A 20374-nucleotide genomic window follows, 5' to 3' on the forward strand; every position below is an offset into this window, starting at 1 on the left:
GAGGAATCGCCGTAAGGAAGAGAATCTTTGTCTGTACTGTGCCAGTACCGAGCATTTCTTGGTGGATTGCCCTATCCGTCCTCCACGCCTGGGAAACGCACGCACGCACCCAGCTCACGTGGGTGTGGCGTCTCTTGGTTCCAAGTCTGCTCCTCCACGTCTCGCGGTACCCGTGCGGATTTCTACTTCAGCCAGCTCTTCCCTCTCAGCCGTGGCCTGCCTGGACTCTGGTGCCTCTGGGAATTTTGTTCGGGAGTCCTTAGTGAATAAATTCCGCATTCCGGTGACCCGTCTTGTCAAGCCTCTCCACATTTCCGCGGTCAACGGAGCCAGGTTGGATTGCACCGTGCGTTTCCGCACGCAGCCCCTCCTGATGTGCATCGGACCTCATCAGGAGAAAATCGAATTTTTGGTCCTTCCCAATTGCACTTCCGAAATTCTCCTTGGACTACCCTGGCTTCTACACCATTCCCCAACCCTGGACTGGTCCACTGGGGAGATCAAGAGTTGGGGTCCCTCTTGTTCCAAGGACTGCCTTCAACCGGTTCCCAGTAATCCCTGCCGTGACCCTGTGGTTCCTCCTGTATCCGCTCCCCCTAAGGTCATTAAGGACTCTGCCTGCCACAGGAAATGCCTCTCCCCCCCTCCCAGTCCCATCAGGCAAGCCTCTGTGTCCCCTCATGGCTCCCGTCCTTGTGTCTTCCTGCCCCGTGCCAAGCTTCACCCTCTGCCCTCCCTCCCCATTCCTACTCCTGCTGTACTGCCTGCCATTGAGGAAACCATCCATTCCTTCCCGGTGTCCTCATCCCAGGGGAGGCAGCCACCGGACAAAAAAAAGGGGAGACCTAAGGGGGGGGGTACTGTTACGCCTAGCGCTCCGGGTCCCCGCTCCTCCCCGGAGCGCTCACGGCGTCTTTTTCCCTGCAGCTCCCCGGTCAGTCCCGCTGACCGGGAGCGCTGCTCTGTCACGGCCGTTGGGGATGCGATTCGCACTGCGGGACGCGCCCGCTCGCGAATCGCATCCCAGGTCACTTACCCGTTCCCGTCTCCTGCGGTCATGTGCTGGCGCGCGCGGCTCCGCTCTCTAGGGCGCGCGCGCGCCAGCTCCCTGAGACTTAAAGGGCCAGTGCACCAATGATTGGTGCCTGGCCCAATTAGCTTAATTGGTTCCCACCTGTTCCCTGGCTATATCTAGTCTCCTCCCTTGCACTCCCTTGCCGGATCTTGTTGCCCTTGTGCCTAGTGAAAGCGTTTTGTGTGTCTAAAGCCTGTGTACCAGAACTTCTGCTATCCACCCTGACTACGAACCTTGCCGCCTGCCCCCGACCTTCTGCTACGTCCGACCTTGCTTCTGTCTACTCCCTTGTACCGCGCCTGTCATCAGCAGTCAGAGAGGTGAGCCGTTGCTAGTGGATACGACCTGGTCACTACCGCCGCAGCAAGACCATCCCGCTTTGCGGCGGGCTCTGGTGAAAACCTGTAGTGGCTTAGAACCGGTCCACTAGCGCGGTCCTCCCATCCCTCTCTGGCACAGAGGATCCACTACCTGCCAGCCGGCATCGTGACAGTAGATCCGGCCATGGATCCCGCTGAGGTCCCTCTGCCTTATATCTCGGATATCACCACGGTGATCGCCCAGCAATCCCGACAGATCGCCCATCTAACCCACCAGCTGTCGGAAATGTCCACCATTGTGCGCCAACTTCAGTCGCAAGTTCAGCAGCAATCATCTCCTCCGCCAGCTCCTGCACCCCCTCCGCAGCGAGTGGCCACTCCTAGCCTCCGCCTGTCCTTGCCGGACAAATTTAATGGGGACTCTAAGTTTTGCCGTGGCTTTCTTTCGCAATGTTCCCTGCACATGGAGATGATGTCGGACCAGTTTCCTACTGAAAGGTCTAAGGTGGCTTTCGTAGTCAGCCTTCTGTCTGGAAAAGCCCTGTCATGGGCCACACCGCTCTGGGACCGCAATGACCCCGTCACTGCCTCTGTACACTCCTTCTTCTCGGAAATTCGAAGTGTCTTTGAGGAACCTGCCCGAGCCTCTTCTGCTGAGACTGCCCTGCTGAACCTGGTCCAGGGTAATTCCTCCGTTGGCGAGTACGCCATACAATTCCGTACCCTTGCTTCTGAACTTTCCTGGAATAATGAGGCTCTCTGCGCGACCTTTAAAAAAGGCCTATCCAGCAACATTAAAGATGTTCTGGCCGCACGAGAGACTCCTGCTAACCTGCATGAACTCATTCATCTAGCCACTCGCATTGACATGCGTTTTTCTGAGAGGCATCAAGAGCTCCGCCAGGAAAAAGACTTAGATTTCTGGACACCTCTCCCACAGTCTCCATTGCAATCTGCGCCTAGGCCTCCCGCCGAGGTGGCCATGCAAGTGGATCGGTCTCGCCTGACCCTGGAAGAGAGGAATCGCCGTAAGGAAGAGAATCTTTGTCTGTACTGTGCCAGTACCGAGCATTTCTTGGTGGATTGCCCTATCCGTCCTCCACGCCTGGGAAACGCACGCACGCACCCAGCTCACGTGGGTGTGGCGTCTCTTGGTTCCAAGTCTGCTCCTCCACGTCTCGCGGTACCCGTGCGGATTTCTACTTCAGCCAGCTCTTCCCTCTCAGCCGTGGCCTGCCTGGACTCTGGTGCCTCTGGGAATTTTGTTCGGGAGTCCTTAGTGAATAAATTCCGCATTCCGGTGACCCGTCTTGTCAAGCCTCTCCACATTTCCGCGGTCAACGGAGCCAGGTTGGATTGCACCGTGCGTTTCCGCACGCAGCCCCTCCTGATGTGCATCGGACCTCATCAGGAGAAAATCGAATTTTTGGTCCTTCCCAATTGCACTTCCGAAATTCTCCTTGGACTACCCTGGCTTCTACACCATTCCCCAACCCTGGACTGGTCCACTGGGGAGATCAAGAGTTGGGGTCCCTCTTGTTCCAAGGACTGCCTTCAACCGGTTCCCAGTAATCCCTGCCGTGACCCTGTGGTTCCTCCTGTATCCGCTCCCCCTAAGGTCATTAAGGACTCTGCCTGCCACAGGAAATGCCTCTCCCCCCCTCCCAGTCCCATCAGGCAAGCCTCTGTGTCCCCTCATGGCTCCCGTCCTTGTGTCTTCCTGCCCCGTGCCAAGCTTCACCCTCTGCCCTCCCTCCCCATTCCTACTCCTGCTGTACTGCCTGCCATTGAGGAAACCATCCATTCCTTCCCGGTGTCCTCATCCCAGGGGAGGCAGCCACCGGACAAAAAAAAGGGGAGACCTAAGGGGGGGGGTACTGTTACGCCTAGCGCTCCGGGTCCCCGCTCCTCCCCGGAGCGCTCACGGCGTCTTTTTCCCTGCAGCTCCCCGGTCAGTCCCGCTGACCGGGAGCGCTGCTCTGTCACGGCCGTTGGGGATGCGATTCGCACTGCGGGACGCGCCCGCTCGCGAATCGCATCCCAGGTCACTTACCCGTTCCCGTCTCCTGCGGTCATGTGCTGGCGCGCGCGGCTCCGCTCTCTAGGGCGCGCGCGCGCCAGCTCCCTGAGACTTAAAGGGCCAGTGCACCAATGATTGGTGCCTGGCCCAATTAGCTTAATTGGTTCCCACCTGTTCCCTGGCTATATCTAGTCTCCTCCCTTGCACTCCCTTGCCGGATCTTGTTGCCCTTGTGCCTAGTGAAAGCGTTTTGTGTGTCTAAAGCCTGTGTACCAGAACTTCTGCTATCCACCCTGACTACGAACCTTGCCGCCTGCCCCCGACCTTCTGCTACGTCCGACCTTGCTTCTGTCTACTCCCTTGTACCGCGCCTGTCATCAGCAGTCAGAGAGGTGAGCCGTTGCTAGTGGATACGACCTGGTCACTACCGCCGCAGCAAGACCATCCCGCTTTGCGGCGGGCTCTGGTGAAAACCTGTAGTGGCTTAGAACCGGTCCACTAGCGCGGTCCTCCCATCCCTCTCTGGCACAGAGGATCCACTACCTGCCAGCCGGCATCGTGACACCCGTCCTGCCTTGTGGTGGGCTCTGGTGAAGACTAGCGGCACCTTAGACTCGGCTCCCCGATACGGTCCGAGTCATCAGCCACACAGATTAGAGGATCAACATCCAGCTCCGTAACAGTACTAATGTAACTGTTTTATAATTATATTTTAAACATACCTACATGAGATAAATATGCCCTATACAGGAGTGCAGGTAAAGGGGGTGCAGAGGGGACAGAATCATCTTAGGCCCAGAGTCCCCAGTATTATAAATGATACCATGAAGAAAAAAGTGCTTTGATTTGGTACATTTTCCCACTGACAAAGAAATGATCACGTAATGTCTGGCTCTGGCCGTACATGAAGAGCTAAATGACTCTAGTTGGGCTGGAGCTGCTTGGAGCTCACCTGTGTTGTCTAGGTGTGGTTCTCAGTTCTGCTACTTATCAGGAAGGTGTATCCCTGATCACCTTCCTATTTAAGCTAGGAGCAGTGATCAGTCCAGTGTCTGTGAAAGGTTATACATTAGCTAACACCTGCTGCTTACTTGATACCTGCTTGGATATTGATCTTTGGTTTTCCATTGACTCTTCTCTTGTTCTGCGTTCTTGTACACCGCTATTTTCTGGTATCGACATTGGCTAGTTTGAATACGATTTGACTGTGTGTCTTAGTTTATATCTGTTAGTTTGTGTGCCTTCAGCTGTTCCACAGCTCGGTCTGTTTTGTATTATATTATTTTGACGACATGGCCACAGCCCCTAGCATGGCTGGTTTGTCATCGTGGTTGTTGATCAGTCATAGGCAATTGTTGGGACAGTGGCTGTGGGTTAGGGCTTCACTGTTCCCTGCCCATACGTGACATATCTGTCTATAAATGTAGTTGCAGGTTTATTTGAACAGTGAGGGACAGAATAACAACAATCCAATAAAATGCATTTCAAATAAGTTATGAATTGATTTATATTTTACACAGAGAAATCTGGCTCCCAGGTGTCTTTTATGCATGTAAAGCTGAGAATAGGAGCACTCTCCTAAAAAGGAGTGCTCCTAATCTCAGCTTCCTACCTGTATAAAAGACATCTGTCCACAGAAGCAATCAATCAGATTCCAAAATCTCCACCATGACCAAGACCAAAAAGCTCTCCGTAGGATATCAGGGACAAGACTGTAGACCAGTGTTTCCCAAACATGGTCCTCAAGCACCCCCAACAGGTCATGTTTTCTGGATTTCCTTAGTCTTTCACAGGTGATATAATTATGGTCAGTGAATCAGGCATCACCACAGTTATATCACCTGTGAAAGACTAAGGAAATCCAGAAAATATGACCTGTTGGGGGTGCTTGAGGACCACGTTTGGGAAACACTGCTGTAGACCTACAAAAGGCTGGAATGTGCTATAAGACCATCACCAAGCAGCTTGGTGAGAAGCTTACAAAAGTTGGTGTCATTATTCCTAAATGAAAGAAGCACAGAATAGCAGTCAATCTCCCTTGGTCTGGGGCTCCATACAAGGTCTCAACTTGTGGAGTTTTAACCCCTTAAAGGGGTTATCCAGGAAAAACTTTTTTTTTTTATATATCAACTGGCTCCAGAAAGTTAAAGGGTACCTCTCATCAAATAAACTGTTGATATATTTTAGATTAATGAATGTTGAATAACTTTCCAATAGCATGTTAATGAAAAATATGCTTCTTTGTATTGTATTTTTCCCGATCAGTCCTGTCAGCAAGCAGTCCTAAACACTCAGAGCTGCCAGCCTGCTTTGCTCACAGCCAAACAGGCTGTGAACAAAGCAGGCTGGCAGCTCTGAGTGTTCTCCTTTGTGAACAAAGCAGACTGGCAGCTCGTAGTGTTTAGGACTCCAGCATGAGTCTGAAATGCTTGCTGCCAGGACTGGTAGGGAGACCCCTAGTGGTCATTTCTTCAAAGTGGAAAATTAAATAGAAAGATGCATATTTTTTAATAACATGCAATTGTAAAGTTATTCTGCATACATTAATCTATAATATATCAAAAGTTTTTTTGATGAGAGGTACCCTTTAAACAGATTTGTAAATGACTTCTATTAAAAAAATTGTCATCCTTTCAGTACTTATGTGCTTCTGAAGTTGAATTGTTCTTTTCTGTCTAAGTTCTCTCTGATGACACCTGTCTCGGGAACCGCCCAGTTTAGAAGCAAATCCCCATAACAAACCTATTCTACTCTTTGCAGTTCCCGAGACAAGCACAGATGTCAGCAGAGAGCACTGTTGCCAGACAGAAAACGACTCAACTTCAGCAGCTGATAATTATTTACAAATCTGTTTAACTTTCTGAAACCAGTTGATATATAAAAAAAGTTTTTTTTCCTGGAATACCCCTTTAACCCCTTCACGCAAAATGACGGGTATACCCGTCAGCTGATGCAGAGCCTTTGCGCATAGCGACGGGTATACCCGTCATTCACATACTCGCCGCTGCTGCTGCATCCCGCGGCTTGAACTTTTCCCCTCCGGTTGTCTCCGGCAGGTGAGAAGTTCTGCCTAATGACCAGGGACCAATCAGAGGTTGTCCTGGTCCAGGATCATTGTGATTGGTCCAGGAAAGGACCTATCACAATGTATCCAAGATCTGACACAGTAACTCCCGCTCCGATGCTTTCACTTCTGTGACAGTAGCGATCGGAGAAGGAGTTACTGTTACTACAGAGAACTACAGCTGCTAGAGCGATCTACAGTTAAAACAGCCTTACGATACCCGTTCTGTGCCCCTCTGTCCTCCACTTCTGTGCCCCTCTGGCCTCCCTGGACGCCGGCGATCAGCCTCTGTAGCCACCGGCGATCAGCTGCTGCTGCTGCTGCCGGCAGAAATAAATCTGTGCCAGTCACTGATAATAGCAGTGACTGGTGAAAAAGTGAAAAAAAAAGTAGTGCCAAGTAGTACCCATCTATAGGCACCCTCTGTTCTGTCCCTGCTGCTGCTTCCTTCTGTTCTGTCCCTGCGCTGCGATCCAGCAGCCACAAAGAATAAATCAGTGCAAGTCACTCAGAAGTCACATCAGAAAGAAGAAATCACATCATTTCAGTGGTGCCTGCAATAAAATAAAAAATCTTGTGCCCAGCAGTGCCCCTTACCCTTTGTAGGCATCCATCCCTGCTCTTTCATAATCTGCTTGCTGGCAGTGAATAAATCAGTGCAAGTCACTGAATATAACAGTGACTGAAACTAGAAAAAGCAGGTGCCTGAAAAAATTATTGTTTTACTGTGCCCAGCAGTGCCCTGTCACTGATAACAGTTACACTAAAGTTCCTTCATATACCACTTGTCGCACACCATCTCAAATACCGCCGTTCCACCGTTTTTATTCTCTGAATTGAGTGGCAGTTTTCCACCGTTAGTTCCCAGTGGTAAAGTTTGTCATTTTTTTTTTTCCATAAAAAAAAAAAAAAGAAAAAACCCAAATAACATAAAAAAAAGTAATTTTTCTAATGATTTGTTAATTGCCACTGTTTGTTCCCAGTGGTACAGTTAGTAAATTTTAGTTTATTTTTTCCATAAAAAAATCTATAAAAAAATAAAATAAATAAAAAATCATAAAAAAAAAAAAAACATTACCGTTACCGTTATTTGAGTAACAGTTTGCCACTGTTCGTACCCAGTGGTGGTACGGTTTGTCATTTTAGTATTTTTTTTCACAAAAAATAAATAAATAAAAACAATAAAATGTCAAGCCGCCAGACTTTCAGCGTTGAGGAGGCATATGCTTTCCTGGCATCAGATTCATCTGAACTATTATATTTGCCCTCTTCATCTGCCTCCTCCTCCTCCACTGAGTCTGATGAGGAACCGCCTAGAGGCGTCCTAGATATAGTGCGGAGCCAGGTCCTAGTGTCACCACAGAACTAGGTACTAGTACCAACTCAGAGTGGGCTCTGGCTTCTAATTTTTCACCCCAGGTGCCTGACTTTGCGGCCACTCCAGGCATTCACATAAATACAGCGGGGTTCAATGAAGCCGATTTTTTCCTAATTTTCTTTACAGAAGAATTGGTTGGGATGATAGTGGAGGAGACTAATCGCTATGGGGATCAATTTATAGCAGCCCACCCACAGGCATACCACACCAGGCCTTATCATTGGACGCCCACTCTCACAAGAAATGAAAAATGTTTTCGCCCTCTGTCTTAACCTGGGCATCATAAAAAACCGACAATACGGTCATATTGGAGTAAGGACATGCTCTACCATACTCCATTATACCATACAATCATGAAGAGGCCTCAGTTTGAAGCCATCCTAAAATTTTTACATTATGCAAATAATGCAAATTGTCCCCCTCCCAGTGATCCCAATTTCGACCGTTTATATAAAATTCGGCCTCTTATCAGCCATCTAAATAAAAGTTTTTCAGAGGTATACACCCCCCAGAAACAGATAGATGTGGACAAAGTCCCTTGTTCATTTCAAGGGCAGACTGCAATTTCGGCAATACCTGCCCAACAAACGAGCCAGGTATGGCATAAAATTATATAAGTTATGCGAGAGCGCCACGGGCTATACCCACAGTTTTAGGGTATACCAAGGAAAAGACTCCAAACTTGAACCCCCTGAGTGTCCCCCTGTGTTCAAAAGAGCAAGTAAAATAGTTTGGGACCTAGTCCACCCCCTACTAAATAAAGGGTACAATATATACCTTGACAATTTCTATACAAGCGTCCCTTTACTAGAATGCCTCTTTTCTAAGGGTACTGTGGCCTGTGGAACTATGAGGAGAAATCAGAGGGATCTCCCAAAAATGTTTGTACGGCAAAAACAAAAAAAGGGGGAGAGCCGAGCTGTTTGTAAGGACAGCATGCTGCTTGTAAAGTACAAGGACAAGCGTGACGTCCTTGTACTAAGCAGCATTCACTCGGACAGATCCACCCCTGTCCCAGTCCGTGGTACCACAGAGCGAGCCCCTAAGCCTGTGTGTATCCAGGACTATAACAAGTTCATGGGAGGAGTGGATCTGTCTGATCAAGTTTTGCAGCCGTACACAGCCCTTCGAAAAACTAGGGTGTGGTATAAAAAATTGGCGCTGCACCTCCTACAAATCACCATGTATAATGCCTTCCTTCTTTACCGGCATGCAGGCAATGGTGGGACATTCCTGCAATTCCAGGAAAAAGTAATAAAGAACTTTCTGTTCGGGGATCAAGAAGGGAAGGGGAGCAGCGCCACAGGAGCAGAGAGTAGGATTGTACCAGGGCAGCATTTTCCCGGAATTGTTCCCCGTACAGAGTCCGGAAGTAGGCCCCCAAAAAGGTGTAGAGTGTGCTCCAAGCGCGGTATCAGAAAGAAACCGTATACCACTGTGAAACATGCCCCCATAAACCCGGTCCATGCATGCAGGAATGCTTCAAAATCTACCATACATCTCTTGTTGTTTGAAATTGTCCCCTTGAATTATTTGTACTTTTGACACCCCCAAAACTCCCCTTGTAATTACATTTCAATGAATTAGAGAGAAACTACCCATCAAATTATTCCCAAAATTCAAATTGGCAAACCCCAAACAAAACAAAAAAATCTCATTATACCCCTAGATGAATACCTTGGCAGGTTATGTTTTAGATTTTTACCATCTATCTAAAGAAAAATTCTCATTATACCCCTAGATGAATACCTTGGCTGGTTACATTTTATATTTTTGCCATCTATCTGCATGACAATTCTCCTTATACCCCTGGATGAATACCTTGGCAAGTGCAGTCTAAGACCTGTAGTGCGCCAGCAGAGCACTTTTCGCCCCCATATGGGGTGTTTTCTGAATCGGGAGAAATTGGGATTCAAATTTTGGGGGGTATTTTATGCTTTAACCCTTTGTAAAAATTTAAAATTTTTTGAAAACCAAGCATTTTAGGTAAAAATTTTACATATGTAAAAGTCGTGAAACACCTGTGGGGTATTAGGGTTCACTTTACCCCTTGTTACGTTCCCCAAGGGGTCTAGTTTCCAAAATGTGATGCCATGTGTTTTTTTTTTTGCTGTCCTGGCACCATAGGGGCTTCCTAAATGCAGCATGCCCCCAGAGCAAAATTTTCTTCCAAAAAGCCAAAATGTGACTCCTTCTCTTCTGAGACCTGTAGTGCGCCAGCAGAGCACTTTTCGCCCCCATATGGGGTGTTTTCTGAATCGGGAGAAATTGGGCTTCAAATTTTGAGGGGTATTTTCTGCTTTAACCCTTTGTAAAAATGTAACATTTTTGGGAAACAAAGCGTTTTAGGTAATTTTTTTTTTTTTTTTTAACATTTGCAAAAGTCATGAAGCACCTGTGGGGTATTAAGGCTCACTTTATCCCATGTTACATTCCCCGAGGGGTCTAGTTTCCAAATTGGTATGCCATGTGGGTTTGTTTTTGCTGTTTTGACACCCTAGGTGCTTCCTAAATGTGACATGCCCCCCAAAAACCATTTCAGAAAAATGTTCTCTCCAAAATACCCTTGTCGCTCCTTCTCTTCTGAGCCCTCTACTGCGCCCGTTGAACAATTAGCATAGACATATGAGGTATGTGCTTACTCGAGAGAAATTGGGCTGCAAATACAAGTAAAAATTTTCTCCTTTTACCACTTGCAAAAATTAAAAAATTGGGTCTACAAGAACATGCGAGTGTAAAAAATGAAGATTTTGAATTTTCTCCTTCCCTTTGCTGCTATTCCTGTGAAACACCTAAAGGGTTAAAACACTGACTGAATGTCATTTTGAATACTTTGGGTGGTGCAGTTTTTATAATGGGGTCATTTATCGGGTATTTCTAATATGAAGACCCTTCAAATCCACTTCAAAACTGAACTGGTCCCTGAAAAATATCAAGTTTGAAAATTTTGTGAAAAATTGGAAAATTGCTGCTGAACTTTGAAGCCCTCTGATGTCTTCCAAAAGTAAAAACTCATAAATTTTATGATGCAAACATAAAGTAGACATATTGTATATGTGAACAAAAAAAATAATTTGAATATCCATTTTCCTTACAAGCAGAGAGCTTCAAAGTTAGAAAAATGCTAAATTTTCATTTTTTTCATCAAATTTTGGGTTTTTTCACCAAGAAAGGATGCAAGTTACCACAAAATTTTACCGCTATGTTAAAGTAGAATATGTCACGAAAAAAGATTCTCGGAATCAGAATGATAAGTAAAAGCATTCCAGAGTTATTAATGTTTAAAGTGACAGTGGTCAGATTTGCAAAAAAGGCCTGTGTCCTTAAGGTGAAAATGAGCTGTGTCCTTAAGGACATTTAGTTTTTTCCTCCTCACTTTCTAGAAATCATAATTTTTTCATATTTTTATCTACAGACAAGTATGAGGGCTTGTTTTTTGCACGACTAGTTGTCCTTTGTAATGACATCTCTAATTTTACCCAAAAAATTTATGGTGCAAACAAAAAAATTACAATTTGTGTGGGGAAATTTATAAGAAAACCACAATTTTACAAATGTTGGAAGGTTTTGTTTTCCCACTGTACAATTTACGGAAAAAAATTACATGTTGTATTTATTCTGAGGGTCAATACGATTAAAATAATACCTATGATTACATACTTTTCAATTATTGCACCTTTAATTTAATTTATTAATAACGGGCTATAATGGGTTAAAACGGCTATTACAAAAATCCCATAGACTATAATGGGATTTTCTAACGGCTGTACAGGTTTTTGTAACTGCTGTTTTCAGCTGATTTTCAAACGGAACTTTGTACGGATCTTTAAAACGGGGTAATTTTGTAGTGTGAAACAAGAGTAAGCCAAGTTGAAGAGGTATTCCAGGTTTTTTTTTTATTTGACTATGCTACATGGGCTGTAAAGTTAGTGTAGTTCATAATGTAGTGTCTGTACCTATGTGTGACAATATATACATACTAAAGAGACCTATGGTTGGAGGATATCAACCCTCATTTTCCCAACCACTAATTTTATGTGCAAATTATAAGCCTTCTCTTTATTAGGTTATATATCAATAATGAAAATAGTGAAACACACATTTTAAAAACAATAACAATGTAGCAAATGTCTGAGCAAATATAACTGAACCAGCGAGCAATAGCTATAACCAGCTTGATAATTGTGTATTGAAGAGTTATAAAGGACCCCTCTACAGCTGAGGTCCCATAATGTATAAAGACCCGTCAACACTGTGTGTATTAAAAACATTGCACAGCACCCACCCTCAATGTTTACACCCTATGCAACGTTACCCCGTTTATTAAACTACCAAAGTTTTCTGTTATACTTCATGGACTGTTACATCTGCCTGCAAGACCTTTTCAGGAAAAGTAGTTTCTGTAACTTCTGTAACCCTGCATCAGTGACCTTGTGTCTGTGACTCTTCTGTAACCCTGTTTTTTTTTTTTTTTTGCCCCAGCGCTTGGCCGAGGAAGCTGCTTATCCTTGAAGTGTGGAGCTTAACACTACCCTGGCGTAATGAACTCTATTACAGTCACAACACCCTGTCAATACACTACACACACAACCCTGTTAGCCACTACAATGCTTTTATGAACTGTCCTCCAAGAATTTAAAACTGCATTACAAAACCTGAACAAAATCTGAGGGTGGTCCTACAGTTTTGAAGCCGAAACCAAGTATGAATCAAAATGAAATAGATAATATACAGAAAAGATACAAATGTGAGGGTCTATTCACATGGGCGGATTATCTGCACCAATTCGGCTTCCGCTTCCTTGGGTGGTTTCTGGCTTGTGCAGATTTTGTATGGTATTGGTGCGGAAATGGTGCGGATATTACAAATGCGGAAATTTAGAAGTGTGAATGGGAGTGCGGAATCCCATAGAAGTCTATTGGGCTTTCATTTGAGGCGGAATTCCGCAAGTGGAATGTCAAAAATGCTGATATTTGGTCATATCATAAATCAGAAAAAAAGAGCCCCATGAGAACAAAAATTGTACCAATAAAAAGTACAGATCACGGCATATACAGAAAAATAAAAAAGTTATAGGGGTCAGAAAAGTTTAACTTTTTTTTTTTTTAAGTAGTACAATAATAGAAAAAATATATACATTTTCTTATCAATTTCCCCCTCACAAATAATATTTTTTGGGTTTCTCTGTACATTTTATGGTAAAAGGAAAGGTGTCATTACAAAAACGAGCCTTCATATGGGTCTGTGGATGGAAAAGTAAGAGTTATGCCTCTTATAAGGCGTGGAGAAAAAAAAATTGTAAAAAATTTGTTTCTGTCATGTACAAAGTAGGTATCCTATAAATGTGATAAAACTATACATTTTGATGACTTCGACTGTATATTTTGACTGTTTAAAAGGTAAATAGTTCCAATTGCTACTAAACCAAAGCTAATGGGAGGTTGGAATATGTTATTCTGGAAGCAGTACATATGAGTAATAACTGATTACAGCCAAGAAGCAGCGTACTAGATAAATGTTCAGTATGACACATTTTGGACAGAAATATCAAAGGTTGAAAATAGGATTACTAGAACATTACTACTGATAATAGTGTTAGCCTTTTAGCCTTCTTAACTCTAATGGCATACAGCTAAGAGAGGCATAATATTATCCAACAGTATTTACAAAGTTAATAAAACATAAAAGAATCCTAGGTGCAATGTAACACTAGTCCATACATGCAATTACATAGTTCTTCAGCCATAATTATGAGTGATTTGTGAAGCCTGTAATAAAATGTACAGCCAAGTATGCAGCACAGTATTGTAGTATGCTGTACTGACTGAATGCTAACTCTTTACTTTGAGTCCAAAAATATAAAAAGTAAATGTAGAGGGCAAAAAGATACCAGCAGAAGTACGACAAATGTTCTCCTCTTCTTTAATACTGTTTAATTATATTCCATATATCATTGCAGAAATTAAAACAAAGAATAACTGTCTATATGTGTACAAGAAGTCCTGCCCACTTGGGTAAAGCACTGAGATGATGGTCTCCTAAAAAAAGGATATTAGAAGAGGATAGATCATTGTTTGGTCTCCCACATATAATCAACTATTAAGTACTGTTCAAAAAGATCATACCATCATCATACTAGTTAAAGCGTTTCTGTCAGATCCCACACAAAAAAAAAAAATAGTTTATATCTAATTTTTATGCCTCTATCACCTATTTTTTTAATAAAAAAACAAAAAATCCTTCTTCTCGTTAGCTCACAGTGTTAGAAATCCTCTCAGAGGAAGATGGCGTGTCCCTCCCTTGTGGTGGTGGGAGGGGATTAGTGTGTCTGCTCATGCAGCCTTGTTCATGAGTCCTCCCTTGTCCATGAGTCATGGATAAGCTGATGCTGTTGCAGTATTTGTTAGTGTCCCAGTAGGTATGGGGACACCTAGTGGTGGGATTTTCAGGGGCTCTTTTATTAAATATTCAAAACATTTTTAACAACCATATTACAACAAGTCTTTAATTTTCATCAGGAACATACACTGCTTAAAAAAATAAAGGGAACACTAAGATAACACATCCTAGATCTGAATGAATGAACTAATCGTATGAAATACTTTCATCTTTACATAGTTGAATGTGCTGACAACAAAATCACACAAACATTATCAATGGAAATCAAATTTATCAACCCATGGAGATCTGAATATGGAGTCACACTTAATTTCAAAATGGAAAACCACACTACAGGCTGATTCAGCTTTGATGTAATGTCCTTGAAACAAGTCAAAAGGAGGCTCAGTAGTGTATTGTCTCCACGTGCCTGTATGACCTCCCTACAATGCCGGGGCATGCTCCTTATGAGGTGCCGGATGGTCTCCTGAGGGATGTCCTCCCAGACCTTGACTAAAGCATCTGCCAACTCCTGGACAGTCTGTGGTGCAACGTGGTGTTGGTGGATGGAGCGAGACATGATGTCCCAGATGTGCTCAATTGGATTCAAGTCTGGGGAACGGGTGGGCCAGTCCATAGCATCAATGCCTTCCTCTTGCAGGAACTGCTGATACACTTCAGCCACATGAGGTCTAGCATCTTGCATTAGGAGGAACACAGGGCCAACCGCACCAGCATATGGTCTCAAAAGGGGTCTGAGGATCTCATCTCGGTACCTAAAGGCAGTCAGGCTACCTCTGACAAGCACATGGAGGCCTGTGAGGCCCCCCCAAAGAAATGCCATTCCACACCATTACTGACCCACCGCAAAACCGGTCATGCTGGAGGATGTTGCAGGCAGCAGAATGTTCTCCAAGGCATCTCCAAACTCTGTCATGTCTGTCACATGTACTCAGTGTGAACCTGCTCTCATCTGTGAAGAGCACAGAGCACCACTGGCAAATTTGCCAATCTTTGTGTTCTCTGGCAAATGCCAAACATCCTGCACGGTGTTGGACTGTAAGCACAACCCCCACCTGTGGACATCGGGCCCTCATACTACCCTCATGGAACCTGTTTTTGACCGTTTGAGTGGACACGTACACATTTGTGGCCTGCTGGAGGTCATTGGGCTCTGGCAGTGCTCCTCCTTGCACAAAGGCGGACGTAGCTATCCTGCTGCTGGGTTGTTGCCCTCCTATGTCCTCCTCCACATCTCCTGATGTACTGGCCTTTCTCCTGGTAGCACCTCCATGCTCTGGACACTATGCTGACCGACACAGCAAACCTTCTTGCCACAGCTAGCAATAATGTTCCATCCAGGATGAGCTGTACTACCTGAGCCCCTTGTGTGGGTTGTAGACTCCGTCTCATGCTACCACTAGAGTGAAAGCACCACCAGCATTCAAGAGTGACCAAAACATCAGCTAGGAAGCATAGGAACTGAGAAGTGTTCTGTGGTCACCACCTGCAAAACCACTCCTTTATTGGGGGTGTCTTGCTAATTGCCTATAATTTCCACCTGTTGTCTGTTCCATTTGCACAACAGCATGTGAAATTGATTGTCAATCAGTGTTGCTTCCTGAGTGGACAGTGTGATTTCACAGAAGTGTAATTGACTTGGAGTTACATTGTGATGTTTAAGTGGTCCCTTTATTTTTTTGAGCAGTGTATAAAGAGTTTTTGGATCTGACAGTGCCCATTTAACCCCTTAAGGACGCAGGACGTAAATGTACGTCCTGGTGAGGTGGTACTTAACGCACCAGGACGTACATTTACGTCCTAAGCATAACCGCGGGCATCGGAGCGATGCCCGTGTCATGCGCGGCTGATCCCGGCTGCTAATCGCAGCCAGGGACCCGCCGGCAATGGCCGACGCCCGCGATCTCGCGGGCGTCCGCCATTAACCCCTCAGGTGCCGGGATCAATACAGATCCCGGCATCTGCGGCAGTTCGCGATTAAAATGAACGATCGGATCGCCCGCAGCGCTGCTGCGGGGATCCGATCATTCATAACGCCGCACGGAGGTCCCCTCACCTTCCTCCGTGCGGCTCCCGGCGTCTCCTGCTCTGGTCTGTGATCGAGCAGACCAGAGCAGGAGATGACCGAAAATACTGATCTGTTCTATGTCCTATACATAGAACAGATCAGTATTAGCAATCATGGTATTGCTATGAATAGTCCCCTATGGGGACTATTCAAGTGTAAAAAAAAATGTAAAAAAATGTAAAAGTAAAAGTAAAAAAAAAGTGAAAAATCCCCTCCCCCAATAAAAAAGTAAAACGTCCGTTTTTTCCTATTTTACCCCCAAAAAGCGTAAAAAACATTTTTTATAGACATATTTGGTATCGCCGCATGCGTAAATGTCCGAAATATTAAAATAAAATGTTAATGATCCCGTACGGTGAACGGCGTGAACGAAAAAAAATTTAAAAAGTCCCAAATTCCTACTTTTTTAATACATTTTATTAAAAAAAAAATTATAAAAAATGTATTCAAAGTTTTTTTTATGCAAATGTGGTATCAAAAAAAAGTACAGATCATGGCGCAAAAAATGAGCCCCCATACCGCCGCTTATACGGAAAAATAAAAAAGTTAGAGGTCATCAAAATAAAGGGATTATAAACGTACTAATTTGGTTAAAAAGTTTGTGATTTTTTTTAAGCGCGACAATAATATAAAAGTATATAATAATGGGTATCATTTTAATCGTATTGACCCTCAGAATAAAGAACACATGTCATTTTTACCAGAAATTGTACGGCGTGAAAACAAAACCTTCCAAAATTAGCAAAATTGCGTTTTTCGTTTTAATTTCCCCACAAAAATAGTGTTTTTTGGTTGCGCCATACATTTTATGATATAATGAGTGATGTCATTACAAAGGACAACTGGTAGCGCAAAAAACAAGCCCTCATACTAGTCTGTGGATGAAAATATAAAAGAGTTATGATTTTTAGAAGGCGAGGAGGAAAAAATGAAAACGTAAAAATTAAATTGTCTGAGTCCTTAAGGCCAAAATGGGCTGAGTCCTTAAGGGGTTAATAAAGTTATCTTATAATGTCTTTGTCATTCTGGAGTAGCCCTCTTACAGATGCATGAGGCTTCTTATACAAAGGTTTAACAGCAGGGAAGTACTGTTCATTAGGCAATTAGAACATGGAGCACTTTTCTGTGGCTAAAGCATATTTGCGGACATACCATCCATATTTGACTAATAAGATTAATTAAACCTGTTTGCCCTTCCAGAAATGTTGTTTCATTTTTTGTTGTGCTGATTCATGACAAGGCTGGCTACTCCATTCCTCTCATGAGGCTTCTGATTCCAGATATATGAGGGTCTGATAGTAGTTCTAGGAGAAAAGATAAGTGTGATAAACTCTGTTATGGATAATATATTACTACTCATTAACATATGTTTAGATTTATGCATCTATTATGATCTATTTTTGCCCCACATTGATGACTATTGGGCTCTGTTCCCTGCCTGATAATATCTACGATATCTATGGCCGTCACGCCCCCTCCCATAGACTTGCATTGAGGGGACGGGGCATGACGTCACACGGGGCGGAGTCCTGACATCACGGACTTCCGCTCCAGTGGTCGCGACCGAGACCCTCCAGCGCTTCCGGACAAGAAACAGGTGGGTGCCACATGCAACATTGCGGGGGTCCCCATCGGCGGGACCCCCGTGGTCAGACATCTTATCCCCTATTCTTTGGATAGGGGATAAGATGTCTAGGGTGGGAGTACCCCTTAAAAGATGTAGGATGGCGAAAGTCCAGAATCAAACAGCAAGGCACTGGTTAGGTTTGATAGTAAAAAAAAAATTATATATTGTATATGTAATGTAATATGGTACAGTGGCTTAATTTGCATTGAAAATTATCCATATGTTAGTTCTTTATAAGATATAAATTCATTGCAAGTGCACATGGGCTTTTGGTTGAAATCTAGAGAAAGTTATTCTTTATTCTTTCATTTGTATTCATAGATTTTGAAGATCAAATAACCAAGTATTGTTTTTTCTGCATAGTTTTAAGCAAAGTATAAATCAGATAATGGGCATCAGTGCAGGTCCAGAAACTATATACTCCTATACCACTCTCAAGGTCAAGGGGTCAGGCAATTGATTGTAAACTAAAAGTTACTATATTGTTTACATTGCTTGAATATCTTTAGCCCCGGCAAAATCTATGAAATTGCCAAACTTAGTAGATGTTCACCAGCACCCCATAGCAAATACACAAATTAGATAGACCACAAAACTATGTTTAAATGAAAACTATGGCAAAAATTATCTTATCCCCTATCCACAGAATCACCCTATGCATAGGAAGTGGTGAGATCAATCACAAAGCCACAATATAATGAGCGGCTGTGACTGTAAATCTGAAGGTAAAATTCACAGCTGTTCTGACGCATGTGGATTCAACCAAAGGGAGAAATTGATTTTTTTTTTTTACTCTAGGTCACAACATGGTGAAAACAGCTACTTTAAAAGTATTTACAATTTTTTCACTCACTGAAGTGCTGCCAACTTCAACACTGCTGCCCTAGGCACAGGCCCATGATATAAAATATATACGAAAAAAATGTAGGGTCAGTACACCGCCTCTGTATGTCCTCTAATTCGCACAGCAGGGAAAAGAAATCTTGTTCACAAGGCCGGAATCAATGCTACGGAGCCGAGTCTCACGTCAGTAGTACACGAACAATAGATGTTTGGTAATCCTGCTCCTGATAATAAAGTTTAAATCTTTATTTAACACAGGTTAAAAGCTTCACAGATCACAGAAATGCTGCAGATTTTACCTGGTGATTTGTGCAGATAAAATCTGCAGTAACGTACCGTAGCAGACAAGTGGTTGTCTGGATCATATCCACATGGTGCAGGGTTTTTCTATGTTGAAATGTTGTAGATGAAAGCAAATCTGTGATCAGTATCACCCGCACTAACCTGTAATACTGGCTTGTAGTGTGGGTGACACTGATTAAAATGATGCTTACCTCGTCCCGAACTGTCGCTGCGTTCTGCCGTTATCCACCTTTTTAGTTATATGCAAATTAGCTTCTTAGGGCATGAGCGGAGCTCCACTTGCTTCCCTGGGCATTGTGACATCATCCCTACCTGGTGGGAACTCTGTTTGGCTCATCAACATCCATATTCCCCAATCCCTGCTTACTCTATCTAAAAATAGAACGCATGCGCCACCTCATGGGTACACCTGGAAGCAGCATTCGGCTAAGCTTCATTCCTGCGACCATCTTGGATGTGTAAACATATGTGTGCCTCATATATTATACTTATATTGCCACAGGACTAAAGTTTGGCTGAACATCGCTTCCAGGTATACCCAGAAACCTGCGTATGCGCCAAACTGTCAGCTAGAGGGAGTGAGCAGGGAGGGAAAATCTCAATATTAATGAGCCTGATATAGAGTGCCTACCTGACAGAGATGACATCACAGTGCCCTGGAAAGTGAATGGAGCTCCACCCATGCACCTAACTTGCATACAAATAAAAAGGTGGATAATGGCGGAATGCAACGATGGATCGGGACCAGGTATATAACATTTTCCTCAGTGTCACCTGCACTACAAGCCTATATAACAGGTTAGTGCAGGTGATACTGATGACAGATTTCCTTTAATCTGTTAAGGACCAAGGGCGTACCTGTACGCCCTGAGTCCACCCCCGTTTTATAACGCGGGGCCACGGCCACGGTCATTGCGGGTTGGGCCCGGCCTTATTAGAGGCCGGGACCCGTGGCTAATAGCGCACGGCACTGATCGGTGTGCCGCGCGGTATTAACCCTTTAGACGCGGCATTCAAAGTTGAACGCTGTGTCTAAAGTAAAGGTAAATCGATGCCGATTAGTTCAGGGGGCTCTTCGGGATGTCTGCGGCATCCCGAACAGCTGTGACACAGCAGGAGAGTCCCTTACCTTGCCTCCTGGTGTCCGATCGCCGAATGACTGCTCAGTGCCTGAGATCCAGGCATGAGCAGTCAAGCGGCTGAATCATTGATCAATGGTTTCCTATGAGAAACCATTGATCAATGTAAAAGATCAGTGTGGGCAGTGTTATAGCTCC

This window comes from Hyla sarda, chromosome 4 (assembly GCF_029499605.1).
Source record: "Hyla sarda isolate aHylSar1 chromosome 4, aHylSar1.hap1, whole genome shotgun sequence".
In the NCBI taxonomy this organism is placed as follows: Eukaryota; Metazoa; Chordata; class Amphibia; order Anura; family Hylidae; genus Hyla; species Hyla sarda.